Source organism: Mustela nivalis (assembly GCF_964662115.1).
Source record: "Mustela nivalis genome assembly, chromosome: 9".
NCBI classification, from domain to species: Eukaryota; Metazoa; Chordata; class Mammalia; order Carnivora; family Mustelidae; genus Mustela; species Mustela nivalis.
Window position 1 is genome coordinate 54,133,138 of NC_139028.1, and position 16,721 is coordinate 54,149,858.

Genomic DNA, 16,721 nt, shown 5'->3' on the forward strand with positions numbered 1-16,721 from the left:
ATAAGAAGAGTCCGGAACAACTGCCAGGTTTGGGACCAGAGCAACTCAGGGAATGATTATGCCGTTTATTGAAACATATTGAGTGTACACCAGATTTGGGAAAAGAAACCACAGTTTGGTTTTGTACATTTTAAATATGAAAAGTCTATCTGATGGTCACGTGGAGATTCTTAGATATGATATGCAACTCGTTGTAAAAATCTGGAGTTCAGGGCACAGTTTGGGATTAGCGGTAGGTACTCTGTAGGGGGCATTGAAGCCTTGACTGGCTGTTATGGTTTAGCAAGTGAGTGCAGCTAAGAAGGTCTAATCATGAGCACTATATAAATTTTAGAAGATGGGAGAAGGACCCCGCAGGAGAGACTTCGAGAAGGATGGGTTGAGGAGGTCAGAGGGGGTGAGAGGGGGTCTCAGGTACCAAGTTAGGACAGGAGTTGATTCTGGGAAGTTGTAACGAATTGTGCCAAAGGGCTGGGAAGAGATTGAGTACACGGGACTACCTGGCCATTGGTTTTATTAGTGTTCAGGTCATTACTTACCTAATAAAAGCAATTTTGGTGGGATTTGAGGGTAAAGTCAGTCAGTTAAGGAGAGAAGAGGATAGGAGGAAGTAAAAGCGATATGAACAGACACTTCTATTTTGTGTTCTCTGCTACCTCAATTTCTTCAAATCAGTAGTTCTAACAGTTCTGAGAGCAGGCTGTGCAGTCTTGGACTGGTCATTATTCTGACTGTGCCATTTATCAAATCATCTAACCTCCCCAGCCACAGTGTCCTCATCTACAAAGTAGGGATAATAGTATAGCCCATTTGAAAATGCTGTGAGGGTTAAGTGAGATAAGTAATAAGTTTAACACCTTACTAGCCCATCACTGTCATGATGAATTTTGCTCAATAAATACTACAACTTTCCCTAGTGTCAGCCAAGTATTGGTGTAGTCTGAGACTCCACATAGTTTGTTCGGTCTGGGAGCAACTGATAGCATGAGGGAATAATTATGACAGAAGACATACTGTATGAGGGCACCTGGGTGGCTCAGTCAGGTAGGCATCTGCCTTCAGCTTAGGTCATGATCCCAGGGTCCTGGGTTAGAGGCCTGCACCCAGCTCCCCACTCAGCAGGGAGTCTGCTTCTCCCTTTGGGTCTCCCCCCTCTCTCTGCTCTCACTCTCTCTCAAATAAGTAAAATCTTTTTAAAAAGAATTTATGTTAGGATTATCCTTGATATGGGAACAGAGCAGTACGTTATAATGTAAAAACTATAACACTCCTCTATATAAATTTTCCACGGGATGTATCATGGCAGAATAGCCAGGCAGTACAGGGATATATACAAAGAAATGGCTCTGGCAGAAATTTTGGGGCATCTTGGCAGAAAAAGGATCTGGAAATTGTGGAAAGATTTAGCATAGACCAAGCCTCATCAGGCCTCATCAGGGTGGATAACTGACATATCAACATATAGGAAATAACCATTTACCTTGTAAGCATAGTTATCACTTATTTATTCTTTGCTATACATGGTGTTTACCCCTTGCCTTTCTAGCCATTTAGAAACTCAAGTCCCTCTCTCCAAACCCCCAATTATGTTGCATACCTCTGTTCCTATAGTGCCCGGCATTAAGTATGGTCATGAAAGAGGGGGTACCTCATCCAGGCATATTCCAGACCTCCTAGTAAGATGCTTATAAGGAAAAATAAATGAGGAAGGGAGAGTCTATATGTGAACAAATTAACTTGGCCCTTGAGTCATTCTCTAGAAACGGAGCTAGGAAAATCTCTCCTGTTTAAGTCTGCATAACCTGGAACATTGTAACATTACCTTGTCCCATAGAGGGCTACCACTGATGTTGCTCAATGAATGTTGATTGCATACGTTGAAGATGGCAGATTCTTAAATGGATGGATGGATTTATCAGACTGAGAGCTCACAGGTGGCCAAATGCTAGGGTATATTGACTTAGAACAGGAGTTTGCAGTGGAAAGTGGAAGCTTCGAGAAGGAGATAACCTGTCTCCTTGCCCGGCATACCTTGACTTAATGGCAGTAGAGGTATAGCCATGTGCAGAAATTCACTGTCATGATGAATTTTGGGACAGGTATTTGTTTGAAATAGGTGACGTTAGCCCAGTTGGTCTCACTGTGAACAGCCAACGACTGAAAAAATGCTTTCCTGGGCTGGTGAGTTCATTTGACTAACAGTGGAGTTGGAGTAGAGAGATGCTACTGAGCTGAACAGGCAACGCGAGCAGAGCCCCGGGCCTGCTGTTCCCCAGCAGAGAGCCCAGTATTCCTGGTGACATTCTGCCGTCTAGATGATGGACATCTCGGAGGCTGTTGCCCCTTCTTCACAGGCAGGCAGATGGGAAGACTCCTTGGCAAACACCAGTTGACATTTTAAGAGACAGTATAAAGGGAAAGTGAGGCAGAAATCCATTTTCCAAAAAGAAGTATGCTAAGAAAAATCATGGTTTAGGGTTATGTACTGTAAGTCAGGCACTGTACTTTCTTCACCTCGCAAGGTGAGAATTAGCAAACCCATTTTATAGATAAAGCAACCCATTTTACAATGAATTAGTGACAAAACCATGGTGTAAACACAAGTCTGTTTGGTTCCAAAACCAAAGATATTTTTCTAATTTCTACGAATGGCCATAGGAAATAAATCTGCTCCCAGGGCTCATCTGCCTCTGAGAATTAAGTAGGAAACACTGCTTGGGAAGGGGTGATATGTTTAAGTGTGGGCTCTGCAAGCAGCTTGCCTGGAGTCGGTTCCAGCCCTGCCACTGAGCAGCTGGGATCCCGCTCGGACTTGTTCACCTCTCTGAATGTCAGTTTTCTCATCTGCCATATGCTGTTCACGATAGCTAATACTTACCTCATCAGGGTGTTTTGAAGATTAAATGAGTCTAAGCACCTAGAACACTGCGTGACACGTAAGCAGTAGCTCTTCTTATTATCAAAAGCATGTTTTCCAGCACTGATATTCAGTGAATACAAAGAAACAATACTGACCTTGTCATCGAGGAAGCAAAGAGCTCAGGCACTGCTCTGCTCCTCCCCACAGCCCGCCTACTAATGATTTGGGGTCAGTCAATGATACTGTAACTGATTGCTGCATCTCTTCTCATATCCAGGGCTTCCATGCTCTAGAGGTAGCATAGTAGGGTAGAACAACACTGTTTTTGACATCAGAAGACTTGGGTTGAAGTTCAGGCTCAAATCACATTTGGAAACTGTGGGATCTGGGCAAGTCCCTTTATCTTTCTTGCCAGGGGTTCCCCATCTGCACAGCGAGCAGGTTGAACTCCCTCATGGCCAGGGTTCCTTGAAACCCCTGGATTTTGGTGAACAACCGGCAAAGTCCCTTAACTCCCTGAGCCCTGGCGGCTCATTTATACCGTAGCGCTACACCTCTCCTGGTTCCTGAGAGGCACAGAGAGAGCGAAAGTGTCTGGTACACTGTGACGTGCTCTGCAAACGTGAGGGCTGATCCTTACCGAACTGTGATGAGAATTAACCCCGAGTACTGTGGCCCGCGAGGCATACATTTGAGATGCAGGGGCTTTTTGCATTTTGCCATCCTTGCCTGCCCCCCACTGGGTTGGGTGGATCCACCTTAACAAGGTGTGGGGGAAGGCGAGTGGAGCATGGGGGTGCAGTAGTGATGGTGGGAAAGCGTCTTATTGGTTAATGCTGGTACATCCCCGGCACCAATTACTGTCACTGCTCCTAAAGCTGATATATTTATCAGGATGAGTTACAAGGAAGGCTATGTACCCAAGGAACAAGACGGCTGCATGGTCACCCCCTGTGATGTAAAATATAAGAGTCTAGGAGGGGCTGTTTTATAATTCATCAGGTTTCGCTAGTGAGTTCCGTTGGAGTCTTAGTTATAAAGGCAAGTGTGAACCGGACGGCAGACAGGAGAACCTGGCACCAAGGAGACGGAGAAGCTGCCTGTGGTGCCTCCTGCCTCCTCCCTGCTTTGTTCCAATAATTTTGTGCTCGGTAAGTTCCCTGGCTTTGCAGCTAATCGTTGTCGTTGAATAAGCTTGGCAAATGAATGTGTAGTTTGGAGTATGCACTTGCTGTCAGAAGTGTGTGTCAGTGTTTGGGCTTCTGACAAATTCCACAGTTCCCTTTAATGAGCAAAATAGCTTAAAAGATGAAACAAAACCCGACAAATCAATTATTCACCTTGATCCTTGGAAGGCTGCTTTCTTTGGTTGCTAAAGTTTCTCAGGTTTCATTCTGTCAGTTTCATTTGTTGGAGGAGCTTTGAAAAGAGCAAGTCTCTTTGTCACGAAAATTGTTTTTCTTAGCTGCCAAAAGGAGGTACGTACAGGGTGGTTTGACCATCCCCACCCCCAGCTTACTCTCCCCAGCAATCGGTAAATCTTAAAACAGACCGCTTGCCTGGTAACCAGCTCCAGCAGAGCTGAACCTGTGCAAGGCAAGATTCAAATTGCAATCTTTTGTGTGAACAGAACCGAGGGGCTGTGAATAATTGTCATTGTGGAGATGATTGTGAAACTCGGTGTGGTGGTAGTCCCTGCGTTTTGCTGGGATGGAATCAGAATCCGGAGGAGATTTGCATTTGGCATGCCTGTTGATGATGTGAAAAGGGAGTGAAAGAAAAGCCTGGTTCGAGTGGAATGAGCGGTACAACACACCCATAGGACAAACAAATGCACACGGCATGACTGTTGAATTTGAGTAACTTGTAATTGTTTTCTCTAGTTTCCTATTCCCGTTAAGAATTACCTGAAGCTGCGTTTTGATCCTCAGTGGGTATGCTCCAGGTCCTCGATCTGGATCCTGGTGAGGGGCAGGGTGAGCTCTAACTCCTGGTCAGCTAGCCATAGGAAGTCATTTCCTCCTCCGAAAGAGAGACTCGAGAGCTGTACCTTCCCGGACTCCTTTCTGCTGTGTTCTTTTGCCTCTGTCCAAATCTCATGGAAACCAAAAGCTTGACGTACTTTTTTTTCTTTTTCTTCTTCCTTTTTTTTTTTTTTTTTTTTTTTTGCAGTAACAGATTTAACTGTGGTGTCATATGGCATATTATATATGGAGAGGAATAGCAAGACATTTTTCTGAATGTTTGAGTGTGTCTGGCTTGTTGACATTTGCTTTATTTCCCCAGCAAGGAGCTACTGTCTTCCGAACCCATACGTGTTTGTCTGTCCGAAGTGTTTACTTTACGCATAATTGCACTTTCTCTTGGCATGTAGAATCTGTAGATTCGACAAGAACATCCTCTTTATCCCCAAGGAAACAACTTGTTTTAGCATCTCTTTGAAAAGAATGATGCATTTATTTTTCACCAGGGGCTTAGCTTGCTCTTGCTTTTTCCTGACAAAAATTTTGGTCATCAGTACCGCTATGCTTCCGATAAAGTTATTTCTCCTTTCCTAGTATACTTTCTGATTGCACCAAAACTTGGCAGATTTGGAATGTGGAATATATCTTTTGGCAGGAACACATTTTTCAGGCATATTTCTTTTGTCCATAAATAGCTTTTCCATATTTTCCATTTCTCTGAAGAAGTTCTGTTTAAAAGACCAGAGGAGTGATGTATTGTGGTTGGCACTTAGGGGTGTGTAACCTGAGACTTGGTTTCTAATCTCCAAAGGGCTGCCCCACATGGGGTCTGTAAAATGTCTTTTCATCTTATGTTCAGCTCAAAGCCTCTGGGCTCCAGCACTAATGATTAAGGTAGCAAATTCAGCAGATCCTTGCAGGTATAAACAAACATCTGCATCTGAAGGTCTGACCAGTCCGTGGGGCTTTGTAAAGCTCAGGACACACAGTTGAAGGTTCCTGAAAATGTTAATATATTTTAATGTCAAGAACAATCTAGTTGTAAAATACTTTTGCGAGGTATCATACATTGGATTTTATTGTGCCACATTTTTAAAAATCACACAACAGAGCCCATGGTTTATTTTGTGGCAGTATCTGGGTTTTGATCCAGCGTGGTTTAATCGAGAAATAAACCAGTGTACCGATCTCAGTAAACTGAGTTTCTTCTTATTTGGTGGCGGTTTTTTCATCTTCTCCACCCACCAAGAATAAGACCTATTTATAGCAACAAAAGAAAATTTAGCATGAGTTATTCCCAATTAAATCTGCAGCAAGAAAAACATGAACTGTGACAAGAACCTTCTGAGAAAGCACATACACACGAAAATACGTCTCTCAACAAAGGATTAAAGATTTTATTTATTTATTTGACAGACAGAGATCACAAGGAGGCAGAGAGGCAGGCAGAGAGAGAGGAGGAAGCAGGCTCCCTGCTGAGCAGAGAGCCTGATGTGGGGCTCGATCCCAGGACCTGAGCTGAAGGCAGAGGTTTTAACCCACTGAGCCACCCAGGCGCCCCTCAACAAAGGATTAAAAGCCAAAGAGGCATTAACACTTTGCCTATGTGACATAGATCATTTTCTTTGAGAGAGGTTGGGAAGGGTCAAAGGGGGAGAGGTTTGTTTAAAGGAGTTCTCCACTGCATGGGAATGGAAAAGGGCAGGGGCTTTGTGTGGCCATGGTCCACACCTCACGCTCCTTATCTGACGAATGGGGGAGGGGAGAGTTAGGAAGGTGACTCCAGGGAAATGTTGTCTATAAAGCGCCTGGTACCCTGTGTGGCACAAAGGGGACCCAGTAAAAGGCAGTCATTCTTGTTATGTGTTGAATTTCACAAAATATATTAACAAAGTTTGATGTTGGTTTTGAAAGAACTGTACATAGTAAATAGAAAGGTTATAAAAAAATTTTCCTGTTCGTAAGATATAGTTCTTATAGCTAGATAATCTGTTTTTGTTTCTGTTTTAGAAACCTAGTAAAGATGGTATTATCACCTTTCAGTGTACTTCTAACTAATTCTCAGAATGGCATCCAAAATCCTTACGTTATTCAAAGAACAAACTTGGTTTCAAATGGGGACCATGGAAGCAAAATGATGTCAAATAATATTCTAGCCTTCTAAGTTTTTTGCTCAAGAATGATTAGGTCGTAACTCCGGCCTTAACACTGCATTAAAGTACCTGATTACTATAATAAATATCATTTATTAAGTCCCATGCAGAATGCCCAATGTCTTAACCTTTATTTTCTCCCTTTAGTCCTCATCACTCTCCTACTAGGTAGGGTCTCTTTTGCTTCCCATTACCAAATAAGGAAATGAGATTAGAGAAAATCTTGTTTAAATACTATTAATTTAAATTGGGGCATGGCAATATCAGAATTTGAACTCAGGCCCGCCTGACTAGAATCTATACTGCAACTGTAATACACTGAAATTATCCAATAGGATTTGCCCTGCTCTACATGTTTCCATTTTGAAAATTTGACCCTATATTCTGCTTTGATTATTCTCCCCACATATTTAATTAACCTCTATCAATTTAGGGGGTGTTAAAAAATAATATTGAAGATTTCCTTTTCTTGTGCTCTCGTATTTGGTCTGTGCCAATCAAGATCTCATTTGTGGGGGGCACCTGGGTGGCTCAGTGGGTTAAGCCGCTGCCTTCGGCTCAGGTCATGATCTCAGGGTCCTGGGATCGAGTCCCATATCAGGCTCTCTGCTCAGCGGGGAGCCTGCTTCCTTCTCTCTCTCTGCCTGCCTCTCTGTCTCTTTGTGATCTCTCTCTGTCAAATAAATAAATAAAATCTTAAAAAAAAAAAAAGATCCCATTTCCCTGAGCTCTCTTTATAATTCTCACCAAAATATAAAACTTACTATAAAAAGATATAATAATTTAAAAGACTATAAATTTACCAAATTCAAAATAAGTTCTAAAGGTTACCCTGAATCACTACTGCCCTTTGACCTGGGCAGCCTTCCTCTACAACCTCTGATTTTAGAGGAGTCTGCCAAGAGGTGGGCGCATTGGGATCTTGCTCTCTAGACTATATTCTGGATAAATAGAGCCCCAGAATTTCTTCTGCAAACAACCCTGAGTCCACTTCCAAGAATGGTATACTGTGCCCACCCCTGGGTGTGAAGGAGAACCAGTAGGCTGCTATGTGTCTGGGAGTTGGGGGATGAGGCTAAGGGATGGGAATTTGTTGATCAGAGCTCGGACTCATGAGTTGGGATCTTCACACACTGACATGAAAGTCCGTTCGTGGTGCAAGAAGAAACAGCGGCAAAGAAGAGGGGCTGGCCCAGGTCTGGGGACCTCTACTTGTGTTCTTGCTCTGGGCCCCAAAAGTGTTAGGGACCGCCCTACCCTGTGCTGAAGAGTACATCCTTATATTGCAGAACAGTGAAGCTAAAATTGCAGTGGGTGGATGTTGTGGGGCTTTTGTTTGTTTTTGCTTTTTTTGACCTTTTTCCCCATTAAACTGACAGAAATCACTCGAACAGGAAAGTAGCCAAAGCTATAAAGATCTCAGACTAAAAGCTTTTTAGGTTCCATTTTGGAACTGACAGCAACATGATCTATCGAGGCTACACGTTGGCCTTCCTTCCAGTTCAGAGGCATAGACGGACTTTGGAGGGTGACTGGAGGGTCAGCTGGAAGAAAACTCTCTGCTGTTTATCTTTTTATGCCATTTGAAAATACAGCTGCTCAGGGAGACTGTTGTTAATTTCAGGTGCCCTTTTCTTATCTGTAGTTTCAAATTGTGGTTGTAACCCTTTGTGGTATGGACTCATGGAAGGCTGCCTGAAGCATCCATGTGGGACATGGCCTTACAGGCTGTGAAAAGCAGCAGTGGCATGGAATGGCTCTGTGTGGCCTTCGGTCATTATCACGGCCCTTTCTTCTGTCCAGGCCTCATGCTTGCAAAGGCTCCTTTTCATTTCCTGTTGTATTGGATTCTAAGACCCTCCTAAGAAGAACTAACAGCCAGGAATCCCAGGTAGCAAACTCTCTAATTATTATGAATCTTTGATGATTTAGGGTTGTTGTTGTTGTTTTCTTTTTAATGCAATAGACGCTGTTATGCAATGAAGAGTAATTCTTGGTTTTGTTTTTGTTACTCTCCCTCAAGTACTTTCTAGATGGCGAGGCAGAATACCTCTTGGGAAGTACTCCTTATCCCGAATCTTATAACCTTGCTTTCCTTATCTGTAAAGCAAGTATAGTCATTCCTGTCTCAGGCTGTTGGGAAGATGGAAGTGAGAAAATTCATGTCCCAATAAACAGCTATTCCCTCAGCCATGTGGAAACATCTGGCACAGCAAATATTTTACATATAGTGTGACTACAGTAAATGTTGACTCAATCTGAAAGTAAAACAGTTAGGGACACTTGGGTGACTCAGTCATTTGAGCATCCAGCTCTTGATTTCGGCTGAGGTCATAATCTTAGGGTCGTGAGATCAGGCCCCACGTTGGGCTCCGCACTCAGTGCAGAGTCTTCTTGTCCGTGTCCCTCTGCTCCTCCCCATGCTCTCTCTCTCCCTCTCTTTTCTTCTCTCTCAAATAAATAAGTAAAATCCTAAGAAGAAAAAGAAAAGAAAATATAGCAGTTAAGCTGATGACTCTATGACGACCAAGGTGTACCCCATAATTTATTTTGCCTAGCAGAGGTGGTAGTAGGAATGGTTCAAGGAGATAAAACACCAACAAAAACAGGACAAAACAAAATTTATCATTTAACCTCTACATTGGCAACTCCTGACAATGTCCAACCTGGGTAGTGATGATGCCATTGATTTTTACCTCCTTTGTTTATGTTTTATGCATCTTTTGGAACTTTGTAATGAGCATGCATTGTTTATACAATTAGGAAGAAAAAGGAGAAAAAGTATTTTTTAGGGAATTGGATTAAAGTGGGAAAGGGTGATGGATTGATTGTGGAAGATATCTAACTCCATGGAGAAGCCAAGTCAAATATAAAAAAAAATATTCAAAATACTTGGGAAAGAGATGTTTTCCAGTCTGAATAATCCAGATAAGCTTATTTTATTTACTTGTTGAGGTGTTTTGTTTTGTTTTGGTTTTGGTCTTTTATTATTCATTTATTAGGCATAGACTTGTGCCAGATGTTCTGCTGGGTGCTAAGATTACAAAGATGAAAAATTAAGATCTTTGAACTCAAGGGGTTTATAATCCAAGGGAAAGAAAGTCATGTGCCTACAATTTGAGTGTGAGTCTCACTGTGTCATCATAGGAGCAGCTAAGCTTGCCCTCTAGTACAAGTAACAGAAACAACCATGACTCGAACTAACTTGCTCAGTAAAGGGAATGGGTTGGTAATCATAACCTAAACGTACAGCAGTAAAGCCAACTTTAAGATATCTGATGCTATGGCTCCTGAGATTGTCAAGAAATCCATTTCTTTTGGTTTTGTCCTACTGCCTCTTATAGTATTGGCTGCACCCTAAGACTAAATGCTTTCGTGATCCTTGGACAGTTGTCAAAGGCTCCTGGGCAACTTGTTTTCTTAGTCTTATCTTGCCTGAAAGAGATCCTGCAAGTGGCCCATAAAATTCACTTTGAAAAGACTGACTTACCCATGAACATAAAACCATGTCACTAGCTATATTCTTGAGCTTAGAATAAAGTCAGCCTCCCTGTGACTTTAATGAGTTCCGAAACAAAATCTGGCACCTGTTGCTATTGGGAGGGGATGGTGGTGATGATGGATGCTGGCCCAGCATTCAAAAGCTATCTTCAACTTGTGATTTATGCAACACATCATTTACAAACGTTCACTAGAATTAACGTGTAGCATAATGGAAAGAAGGCCATGCATAGGATGGTGCATTTCCTTAGATTGACTTCCTTGTTGAGTAGGAGTTTGCCAACGGTTAAGAAACACAGAAAGCTCTCTGCAGTCACAAAAACTAACCAGGTAATTGATCAGCTCTCTGCTTATCTTACATTGGCACTATTGCAAAAATTACCAGCCAGAAGCCATCTGCCCAGTGGTATAATTAGCAGAAAACCTAACGTATCATTTCACCAAATCCTGCTATTGGATGATGGCAGTTGGGTTTTAAGCTAAACTAAAGTCAATGTCCTTTTTTTTAATGGCATGACTATAGATGTGGTCAGTTCAGTGTGAACCATCCCCTGACTCAAAATTAGAGGTAGACCATACCATTGCCATCTTTTTTCTCCCTTTTTTGCTTTTGATGGAATCCATTCAAGAAAGCTAATGACTCACCAGTGCCTCAAATTTATTTGGATTTTTGATGTCATGAAATTTGTGGTGCTAAAAAACAGGGATACTTTTGACAAAGATGTGTTTGCCAGTTGTATATATGTCACACTGAGAATGAGATAGACTAGAATAAAATATTTGTTAGCCAAATGTCAATGCTTTATGGCAAAATTAGACTTTGGTAAGTTGTGATTCACAGTTTATGTAATTTATCAATCCTTCAGTTCTTCAGCCTTGTGCAATACTCACCATTTACTTGAGGAAGTAAGATGTTTCCTGAATAAGATTGTAGTGGATGGGCTTGGGAACAGTTTCCACTAAAACTCCTGGATCCAAATTCAATTAGATGTGTTTGGATTGTTTTCCAGCTTTGCAACATAGAAGAAGTGACAGGACTTAATTACTTTCTTTAGGAAGTATACTCATACTGTTGATCATTTTTCTGGCATCCAAATGTAATCATAAAACTTTTTTTTTTTTTTTTAACTCATGACGCTTGTCTCAGTATTGTCAACCTGCCTACCTAACAAGCTTGTACCTAAATATTCATTGGTCTAGCTTCTTTTCAAAGAACATTCAGTAATGGCAGGACACAGAATCAAAGTAATTTCCTCTGGCCATTTGCTTCTGGTATATTAAATCTGTTCAGAAAACCTGTAGCCAGTCATGGGCAACACTAACCCAGCTGTGTCAGTGAGGAACGTAAGACATACTCAGAAAATGTGTGTGAGTTAGAGAAGACTGCAGTAGCCACTCCAGAAATGCTCCACAGGGCACTGGTTTCTTCCTCTTCAGACTAGACAGCTTTTCAGTACGGAGAAAGAAGCAACTAAAAGTAGTGGAAGGACGATGGATAATGTCAATTTAAAAACATGCACATCACCCAGGTATCAAAAGATGTCATTACTTTCTTTTGTGAACTCTCTTTTGTTTCATTTTGAGATTTCATTGTACCGGTAGAGAAACAGTGAGAGAAACTGTTTTTGTTTTGTTTTGTTTTTTGTTTTTGCTGAATTTCTTACCTCATCAGTAAGTGTTTCCAGTTTCTGACATATCGGGGTTGCCAAAGAGGTACTGATATTCAGGCTGTGTACGGTATTCCTGGTTCTTAAACTACTGAAATACTTCCATTCTTGTTGGTAAATAGCTTCGACTCAGGGCCCTGGGAGTGCCTCCCTCCCAACTGCTTTAGACCATTCCCCATTCCGGTCCCTTTCACAGGGCTTTCACACATCTCCATGATGGAGTAACTAAGGAGCTCATCAATTAACTGAAGTTTCACTAAGGAGTTAATGCCTGGCACAGCTAGTTGTTAAATATTTTGACATCACTGCTGTATGAGACCCATCTTATTTTTTAAGAACTTCTGGTTACAGTTGAAAATAACATTCAGACACAGAAAGAACATATAATTTAGTGCTAAGATGTTTAAGACAGCCCTATGTGATTTTTTTTTTTAAGGGTGATAAAGGAGATAGTATTTGGGATTGTCTGGAAAAAATTGGTCAGGGGTTTGGATAGGGCAGGAAGGACAAGAGCAGAATGTATAATTTATTTAACCGGTATAACTAAATCCCCCATTTGTTTGCTACCACGTTATCATGTTTACCTCTCATGATAGCACTATGAGAAAAGAGGAGAAAATAAGGCTTGAATCACATAGCCAGAAAGTGTTGGAAAGCCCATGCATTATCCATTCTTGCCCATTGTACCCAAGACTTGGTATTAGGTGCTAGCATGGTAAATATGAAGATGTATTTTTTTTACTTGTAAGGGCCAAAAACAAACCTAAGGAAATATTGACAGCCCTTAAGTGCATGAAAGAATGTTCCTGGGTCTTCCACAGTCAAGACTGTCATTTTAAAATATGACTGGCTTCAATTGCTCCAATAGCAATATAAAAAGTAGAAATGTGAACCCTAGAGAACTAGCTAAACTCATTATAATTTGATTATCTAATCTTTCAATATTACTCTTCTTATAATCTTTCTATAGAGTAGGAACATTAGAAAAAGCACACAGCCTAAACATTTAGTCTGTTGACAAAGTTTTGCTTTCCATCTTTAAATGGAAACTGAAAGAACAAGACTATTAATGATTTTATAACAAATCTTTTTAATTCTGCTTTCTAGTTTATGCCTTATACAACAATGAGCATGTCCCTGTTGTAATTTAATTATTTAGGAAAATGTACATTTTTGCACCAGAGTATGGCATTACCTCCTTTCTTCCAAAAATATCTCACAGTGAGTTCCCCGAGGGCAAGGATTTGATTTCTTTTATTCTTATGTGCCCAGCAACTAGCATGGTTAACTGATGGGTACCAGGTAGTACATTCTTCAAGGGAAGATGAAGACAATGTAAGATTGAGAAGTTGGAGAATAATTTCTAAAGCTGATCCTTGAAGATGATGCAGGAATTTACTGTCTCGGCAGACAAGGACATTATAAGGAGATGGTGCATACTGAGCAGTGTTCCCGAAATAAGAATGGTCACAAAGTTTTCACGTTTAAGGAAAGAAAGGAAGGCCTCAGTGTCTTTGCAGGGTTTTCTTGCTCCTGGCAACCTATTTTTCTGGACTTAATTTCCTACTCCCATCTTCTTTGTCTTATCCTGGACTCTTCTTTTAAACTTCAGACTTCTTTGGGGTGCCTGAGTGGCGCAGTCGGTTAAGCATCCGACCCCTGGTTTCCGCTCAGGTCAGGATCTCAGGATCCTGGAGTCAAGCCCTGCACCAGGCTGCACACTCAGCATGGAGTCTGCTTGAGATGATCTCTCCTCTGCCCCTCCTGCTCATGCTTCCTCTCTCCCCACCTTCAAATAAATAAATCTTAAAAAAAAAAAAATAAATAAAATTCAGACTTTTTCAACAAACAAGAAAGAAAAAAAAGGACAGGGAGCCACTTACAGGACAGATCATGTCAATTAATTATAATTAGTTGAACCTTGTTGGATCCATATTCAAACAAACTGTAAAAAAGAAAATTCATGACATTCTTGAGACAGAGATTTGAATACCAACTGGGTATTTGATGGTAAGTTGTTGGTGATATTTTAGAGGTTATAATGGTACTGTGGTGATTTTCAAAATGGGTCCTTATCTTTTACAGATACACACTGACATATTCCCAGATGAAATAATTTTTATCAGAATAATAAAGGAGAGAGAAAATGACTAGGGATACAGATAAATCAATACATAAAATAAGCATTATTCATGGTTTGTTTGTTTGTTTTTGGTTTTTTCATCTTCCTAAAAGATGTTTCTCTTCCTGCCCTCCCCACCAGTGAGGGGTTTCATTTTCTTGCTATATCCCAAATGCTCTAGGCATGTTGTATAATTATCTGTGTATGTGGGTTACCATTACCGGAAGGAGCTCATTAGGAAGGACTGAGATTTTTCTTTGTCCTCCCATCGACTGGCTCGTAGGAAGGGCTCAATAATGTTGGATAGAAAGTTGAAAAATAAATGAGTGGATACAGACCTCTAAGGTCTACATCAGGGTGTGTGATTCAAGCAGTGGGCTCCTCTTCATTTCTCTTATTTCCATATGATTCCTAAAAAAACAAATCTTAATTCATGTTCTATATACAAAACAGTATTCGCTCATAAGAAAGCCAGGAATGCAACAGCCTAGTTGAAATTAGATAATTCACACATTTGCATTTAATATTCATGAAATGCCATGTTGTGAGGTCCTGTTCTTAATTAGTGTAAGATAGCATTGTTCCAAACCTATTTAGTTGTTATAGAGATAAGGAAAACATAAAGAAAAACACTTTCCATTTAAAATTGTTTAATTAAATTATGGTTATCTGAAACTTTTTTGCATATAAATTTAGAAAACTTCTGAGGAGACTTTCATCACCTTCCTTGTTAAAGTCTTGTGAGCACTCTTTTGGTCCCTTTGTACTAATGGAAATTGTGCCTCTAAAAAGTAAGGAATGGAAAGACTGGAGGGGGCTTTGCCAGGGATTTAGTCAGTGCTCTTGCCCTTGATCCAAAACTTTGCTGAAGCAGCCAAGATAAACAAAAGTCATCTACATTTCTATTGTTGTATAAAGTTTTTAAGCAAATCACTCACTGGAGTGGTAACTACTACTAACTACTGTTATTGGAAATATTAATTTACTTATGTTGCCAAATTTTTTTCTTAAAATTTTTTGTGTATATATATATATATATATATATATATGTATGTATGTTAACAATAGAAAAGAATCCATCTGTCCCTCCAAATTCTTAGTTACCCACCCAGAAGCAATCCAATGAGATGAATTTCTAACAACATGCATGATATCCCCTAGAGAAACCTGTTTCACAGACCAGATGGGATTTTCTATTTTTTTAATAAAATTTCTTCATCTATGACAACACAAACTTAGAATTTCATGAATATGTACATGAGAGAGAGCCCAAAGGGATTGGTTCCTTCTGTGGTATACATGTAGTTTCTGAGACAAATAAATTAACAAACAAGAAATCTGTATACCTAGGCCTATTACAGTGTCTGATAATAAGTATTGAATATCCATATATAGATCCTTCAGTGAAGTATGTTATTTTTCTTTTTGTATGTCCAGAATCCAGCACAGGACCTAAAAATAAGCGAGAGCTTAGTAAATGTTGACCTTTCCTCCTGCTTTTACCTTCTCCCAGAAACTTTATCACCTACCACCACAAATACCACTTCATTTGTGATGCATAAAGCAAATGCAGGCGTGAGAAAAACACAGTAATGGAAGAAATAACTGTAACTGGCAGGACTTTGGGGGCAGTGTAGAGTTTAACTGGACGTCTGCTTCTCTCTAATCTTCATTGGATTAGATACATAGATACATAGGTACATTCCGGACTTCAACTGGGTAAGCTGGTTGGGTTAGGTAGATGAGATCCTGTACCCACCGAAATGTACATCATTGCCCTAATAGTTGAGAACCCAACGAATTTAAAGCACAGCTGTAAGGTTTGGGGTCTTTTGTTTTTGTTTTTATCATCTAGACAGAGTTCTTTCCACCATCTGGGTCAAGGCTTGGTTTTGAACTGTCTTTCTCTTGGAAAGCCACTCCACTGGCTTGCCCTAATGAAGAAACCCATAATTGCAAGTATTTGTTCTTTCATTCACGTATTCAGTTATTCATAAAATATGTATTTAGTGCTTACTTTGTTTAGCACTATTCTGGTACTAGAAAATGTCTGAAAGCTTTTTGCACTGTTTGGTATTAATTTTTTGTTTCTTTATTTTCAAGTTTGTTTGTTTGTTTGTTTTCAAGTATTTCCATTTCAGGACATAAAAACACTTGTGGGGCCTTCCCAAGTTAAAAGAAACAAAGGACCAACACTAAAAGATTTAAACCTAAAAACCATAAGCCATTATGTTAAAAGATAAAACCATGCTCTGGTTTTAATTAAGCGGGTCTACATTTGAAGGGCCAGGGATCATTCTATTTATAAATGTGTTGTGTTCTTCTCTGGGCCTTAAATGCATGTTGCATGTTTATGATATATGCATACATTTGGCACAGGAGTATACATGGACATAGAGATTCATATATATGCACAAAGAAAGAGTACTCTTTCCAAGGGGCACAGAGGTCTAG

General features: G+C 40.4%; 1 protein-coding gene across 31 annotated transcripts in view; it reads left to right on the forward strand.

The window, feature by feature from the left end:
* DLG2 (discs large MAGUK scaffold protein 2) overlaps positions 1 to 16,721 on the forward strand; it is a gene marked incomplete at its 3' end in the record, with an annotated part of 2,041,616 nt that overhangs the window by 1,834,918 nt on the left and 189,977 nt on the right. The window contains exon 1 of one of the 31 annotated variants that reach the window (XM_082682872.1): positions 3,692 to 4,011. The exons of 29 other annotated variants lie outside the window; for them this stretch is intronic. Of the gene's footprint in view, positions 1 to 3,691; positions 4,012 to 16,721 lie in introns of those variants that run through there. One more of the 31 variants, XM_082682874.1, reaches the window with a different exon arrangement.